The 6,118-nt window shown below is 40.5% G+C and overlaps 1 non-coding gene across 1 annotated transcript; it reads left to right on the top strand.

Moving 5' to 3' along the window:
- Positions 1 to 2,352: 2,352 nt before the first annotated feature.
- On the top strand, positions 2,353 to 2,460 carry LOC130937898 (small nucleolar RNA R71). The gene has a single exon (XR_009069090.1). It is a non-coding gene; the product is annotated as a small nucleolar RNA R71 (small nucleolar RNA).
- Positions 2,461 to 6,118: the final 3,658 nt, after the last annotated feature.

The following is a 6,118-nucleotide window of genomic DNA, read 5'->3' as shown; positions in this document are numbered from 1 at the left end:
TCTTCTTCTTAGTGATGGGCTTGAGGTCATGCCTTCTCAGTTGAACCGGCTTTGGATGCCATAAATGGTTATGGAAAAACAAAAAGCAATGCTTTTACCACACCAAACTTAAAAGGTTTGCTCGTCCTCGAGCAAAAGAAGAAAGAAGAAGAAGAAGAAATGGAGGAGAAGGAGAGTGGTAGAGGTGATTGGTTAATGGGTGAAGAAGAAGAGAGGAGGTGGTGGGGTAGGTGGGGATCCTGCGGGGTCCACAGATCCTTAGGTGTCAAGGAAAAGTCATCCCTGCACCAAATGTTGCTCAAAATCACGTTTTGAGCCATTTTTGGCGTTAAACGCCGGGCTGGTGCCCCTTTCTGGCGTTTAACGCCAGGTTCTTGCCCTTTCCTGGCATTTAACGCCAGTCTGGTGCCCCTTTCTGGCGTTAAACGCCCAGAATGGTGCCAGACTGGGCGTTAAACGCCCAACTGCTAGCTTCACTGGCGTTTAAACGCCAGTGAGTTCTTCCTCCAGGGTGTGCTGTTTTTCTTCCTGTTTTTCATTCTGTCTTTGCTTTTTCAATGGATTTTGTGACTTCTTATGATCATCAACCTACAAAAAACATAAAATAACAAAAGAAAATATATAAAACATAATCATTGGGTTGCCTCCCAACAAGCGCTTCTTTAATGTCAGTAGCTTGACAGAGGGCTCTCATGGAGCCTCACAGATACTCAGAGCAATGTTGGAACCTCCCAACACCAAACTTAGAGTTTGAATGTGGGGGTTCAACATTAAACTTAGAGTTTGGTTGTGGCCTCCCAACACCAAACTTAGAGTTTGACTGTGGGGGCTCTGTTTGTCTCTGATTTGAGAGAAGCTCTTCATGCTTCTTCTCCATGGTGACAGAGGGATATCCTTGAGCCTTAAACACATAGGATTCTTCATTCACTTGAATGATCAGTTCACCTCCATCAACATCAATCACAGCCTTTGCTGTGGCCAGGAAGGGTCTGCCAAGGATGATGGATTCATCCATGCACTTTCCAGTCTCTAGGACTATGAAATCAGTAGGGATGTAATGGTCTTCAATCTTCACCAAAACATCCTCTACAAGTCCATGAGCTTGTTTTCTTGAATTGTCTGCCATCTCTAATGAGATTCTTGCAGCTTGTACCTCAAAGATCCTTAGCTCTCCATTACTGAGAGAGGCATGAGGTTTACACTTGACCCTAAGTCACACAGAGCCTTCTTGAAGGTCATGGTGCCTATGGTACAAGGTATGGAAACTTCCCAGGGTCTTGTCTCTTTTGAGGTAATTTCTGCCTAGACAAGTCATCCAGTTCTTTGGTGAGCAAAGGAGGTTCATCCTCCCAAGTCTCATTTCCAAATAACTTGTCATTTAGCTTCATGATTGCTCCAAGGTATTTAGCAACTTGCTCTTCAGTGACATACTCCTCTTCAGAGGAAGAATACTCATCAGAGCTCATGAAAGGCAGAAGTAAGTCCAATGGAATCTCTATGGTCTCATTTTGAGCCCCAGATTCCCATGGTTCCTCATTGGGAAACTCATTGGAGGCTAGTGCACGCCCATTGAGGTCTTCCTCAGTGGCGTTCACTTCCTCCCCTTCCTCTCCAAATTCGGCCATATTGATGGCTTTGCACTCTCCTTTTGGATTTTCTTCTGTGTTGCTTGGAAGAGTACTTGGAGGGAGTTCAGTAACTTTCTTGCTCAGCTGTCCCACTTGTGCCTCCAAATTCCTAATGGAGGATCTGTTTCAGTCATGAAACTTTGAGTGGTTTTGATTAGATCAGAGACCATGGTTGCTAAGTCAGAGGGGTTCTGCTTAGAATTCTCTGTCTGTTGCTGAGAAGATGATGGAAAAGGTTTGCTATTGCTAAAACCTGTTGAGGTCTCTCTTGATTCTTCCATGAGAGATTTGGGTGATTTCTCCATGAAGAATTATAGGTGTTTCCATAGGGTTCTCCTAGGTAATTCACCTCTTCCATTGAAGGGTTCTCAGGATCATAAGCTTCTTCCTCAGATGAAGCATCCTTAGTACTGCTTGGTGCATTTTGCATTCCAGACAGACTTTGAGAAATCAAATTGACTTGTTGAGTCAATATCTTGTTCTGAGCCAAAATGGCGTTCAGAGTATCAATCTCAAGAACTCCTTTCTTCTGACTTGTCCCATTGTTCACAGGATTTCTCTCAGAAGTGTACATGAATTGGTTATTTGCAACCATTTCAATGAGCTCTTGAGCTTCTGTAGGCGTCTTCTTCAGATGAAGAGATCCTCCAGCTGAGCTATCCAAGGACATCTTGGATAATTCAGAGAGACCATCATAGAAAATACCTATGATGCTCCATTCAGAAAGCATGTCTGAGGGACATTTTCTGATCAATTGTTTGTATCTTTCCCAAGCTTCATAGAGGGATTCTCCATCCTTCTGTCTGAAGGTTTGGACTTCCACTCTAAGCTTACTCCATCTTTGTGGTGGAAAGAACTTTGCCAAGAAGGCATTGACTAGCTTTTCCCAAGAGTCCAGGCTTTCTTTAGGTTGAGAGTCCAACCATATTCTAGCTCTGTCTCTTACAGCAAAAGGGAATAGCATCAGTCTATAGACCTCAGGGTCTACCCCATTAGTCTTGACTGTGTCACAGATTTGCAAGAATTCAGCTAAGAACTGATGAGGATCTTCCATTGGAAGTCCATGGAACTTGCAGTTCTGTTGCATTAGAGAAACTAATTGAGGTTTAAGCTCAAAGTTGTTTGCTCCAATGGTAGGGATAGAGATGCTTCTCCCATAGAAGTCGGGAGTAGGTGCAGTAAAGTCACCCAGCATCTTCCTTGCATTGTTGGCATTGTTGTTGTTTTCGGTTGCCATGTCTTCTTCTTCTTTAAAGAATTCGGTTAGGTCCTCAATAAAGAGTTGTGCCTTAGCTTCTCTTAGCTTTCGCTTCAGGGTCCTTTCAGGTTCAGGGTCAGCTTCAACAAGAATGCCTTTATCTTTGTTCCTGCTCATATGAAAGAGAAGAGAACAAGAAAATATGGAATCCTCTATGTCACAGTATAGAGATTCCTTGAGGTGTCAGAGGAAGAAGAGAAATAGAAGACAGAAGTAGAAAATTCGAACTTATCAAAGAAGATGGAGTTCGAATTTTGCATTAAGGGATAGTGTTAGTCCATAAACAGAAGGATGTGAGAAGAAGGGAAGTAATTTTCGAAAATTAAGTAAAAGATTTTGAAAAAATTTTTGAAAAACACTAATTGATTTTCGAAAATAAAAGTGGGAAAGAAATTAAGTGATTTTTTGAAAAAAATTTTGAAATTAGAAATCAAAAAGATTTGATTGAAAACTATTTTGAAAAAGATGTGGTTAAGAAGATATGATTGGTTTTAAAAGATGTAATTGAGAAGATATGATTTGAAAAACATTTTTAAAAAGATTGATTTGAAAACAATTTGAAAAGATATGATTTAAAAATTAATGACTTGCCTAACAAGATAAGATATGATTCAAACATAAAACCTTCCTCAACAGAAAAGGCAAAAAATGTTCAATCAAATCATTAATTGTTAGTAAGTATCTTTGAAAAAGGAAAGAAATTGATTTTGAAAACATTTGATTGAAAGATATGATTTGAAAAAGATTTGATTTTGAAAAACTTTGAAAACTTGAAAAAAAATTGATTTTGAAAACAAAATCCCCCTTGTGCCATCCTGGCGTTAAACGCCCAGAATGGTGCACATTCTGGCGTTTAACGCCCAAAACTATACCCTTTTGGGCGTTAAACGCCCAACCAGGCACCCTGGCTGGCGTTTAAACGCCAGTCTGTCTTCTTCACTGGGCATTTTTGAATGCCCAGCTTTTTTCTGTGTGATTCCTCTGCAGTATGTTCTGAATCTTCAATTCTCTGTATTATTGACTTGAAAAGACACAAATTAAAAATATTTTTGGATTTTAATGATAAGGAATAATCAAATGCAACTAAAATCAAATAACAATGCATGCAAGATACCAAACTTAGCAGTTTGTATACTACTGACACTAACAAAATGAGAATGCATATGAGAAACAACAAAACACTCAAGTCAATAGAATTCAAAGATCAAAACAAGGAAATCATCAAGAACAACTTGAAGATTAATTAAGACACATGCATAAATTCAAAAAAATGCAAGAAGAACAGAAACATGCAATTGACACCAAACTTAAAATGATACTCTAGACTTAAACAAGAAATTTTGGTTTTATGATTTTGTAATTTTTTTGGTTTTTTTCGAAAATTAGGTGAAAAGGAAAATAAAGGTATCAAAATTCTTAATGAGAATTCCAGGAATCATGCAATGTTAGTCTAAAGCTTTAGTCTAAAGGAATTAGACATAGCTAGCTAAGCTTCAGCAGGACATTGCATTCAAGAGCTAAAGTGATGATGATCAATCAGCTTTGGTGATGATAAGAACATCACCTTGAAACACTAGAATTCATTCTTAAGAACTCTGAAGAAAAATAACACCTAATCTAAGCAACAAGATGAACCGTCAGTTGTCCATACACAAGAACAATCCCCGGCAACGGCGCCAAAAACTTGGTGCACGAAATTGTGATCACTACAACTTCGCACAACTAACCAGCAAGTGCACTGGGTCGTCCAAGTAATAAACCTTACGCGAGTAAGGGTCGATCCCACGGAGATTGGTGGTATGAAGCAAGCTATGGTCACCTTGTAAATCTCAGTCAGGCAGACTCAATTGGGTATAGTGATAAACGAATAAAGCATAAAGATAAAGATAGAGATACTTATGTATATCATTGGTGAGAGCTTCAGATAAGCGTATGAAGATGCCTTCCCTTCCGTCTCTCTGCTTTCCTACAGTCTTCATCCAATCCTTCTTACTCCTTTCCATGGCAAGCTTATGCAAGGGTTTCACCGTTGTCAATGGCTACCTCCCATCCTCTCATTGGAAATACGTTCCTGATGCTCTGTCACAGCATCGGCTATCCATCTGTCGGTTCTCAATCAGGCCGGAATAGAATCCAGTGATTCTTTTGCGTCTGTCACTAACGCCCCGCCCTCAGGAGTTTGAAGCACGTCACAGTCATTCAATCATTGAATCCTACTCAGAATACCACAGACAAGGTTAGACCTTCCGGATTCTCTTGAATGCTGCCATCAGTTCTTGCCTATACCACGAAGACTCTGATCTCACGGAATGGCTGGCTCGTTTGTCAGGCGAGCACTCGGTTGTCAGGCGATCAACCATGCATCATGTAATCAGAAATCCAAGAGATATTCACTAAGCCTCAGATGCTTGTAGAACAAGAATGGTTGTCAGTCACCTTGTTCATAGGTGAGAATGATGATGAGTGTCACGGATCATCACATTCATCAAGTTGAAGAACAAGTGATATCTTAGAACAAGAACAAGCGGAATTGAATGGAAGAACAATAGTAATTGCATTAATACTCGAGGTACAGCAGAGCTCCACACCTTAATCTATGGTGTGTAGAAACTCCACCGTTGAAAATACATAAGAACAAGGTCTAGGCATGGCCGTGAGGCCAGCCTCCCAATGATCTAAGAACTGGATGTCCAAAGATGAAAAATACAATGGTAAAAGGTCCTATATATAGAGAACTAGTAGCCTAGGGTGTACAGAGATGAGTAAATGATATAAAAATCCACTTCCGGGCCCACTTGGTGTGTGCTTGGGCTGAGCATTGAAGCATTTTCGTGTAGAGACTCTTCTTGGAGTTAAACGCCAGCTTTTATGCCAGTTTGGGCGTTTAACTCCCATTTAGGTGCCAGTTCCGGCGTTTAACGCTGGAATTTCTGTAGGTGACTTTGAACGCCGGTTTAGGCCATCAAATCTTGGGCAAAGTATGGACTATCATATATTGCTGGAAAGCCCAAGATGTCTACTTTCCAACGCTGTTGAGAGCGCGCCAATTGGGCTTCTGTAGCTCCAGAAAATCCACTTCGAGTGCAGGGAGGTCAGAATCCAACAGCATCTGCAGTCCTTTTCAGTCTCTGAATCAGATTTTTGCTCAGATCCCTCAATTTCATCCAGAAAATACCTGAAATCACAGAAAAACACACAAACTCATAGTAAAGTCCAGAAAAGTGAATTTTAA

Source organism: Arachis stenosperma, chromosome 6 (assembly GCF_014773155.1).
Source record: "Arachis stenosperma cultivar V10309 chromosome 6, arast.V10309.gnm1.PFL2, whole genome shotgun sequence".
Classification (NCBI taxonomy): domain Eukaryota; kingdom Viridiplantae; phylum Streptophyta; class Magnoliopsida; order Fabales; family Fabaceae; genus Arachis; species Arachis stenosperma.
Note: the sequence above shows the minus strand (reverse complement) of the source record. Positions and strands in the feature narration are given on the sequence as shown.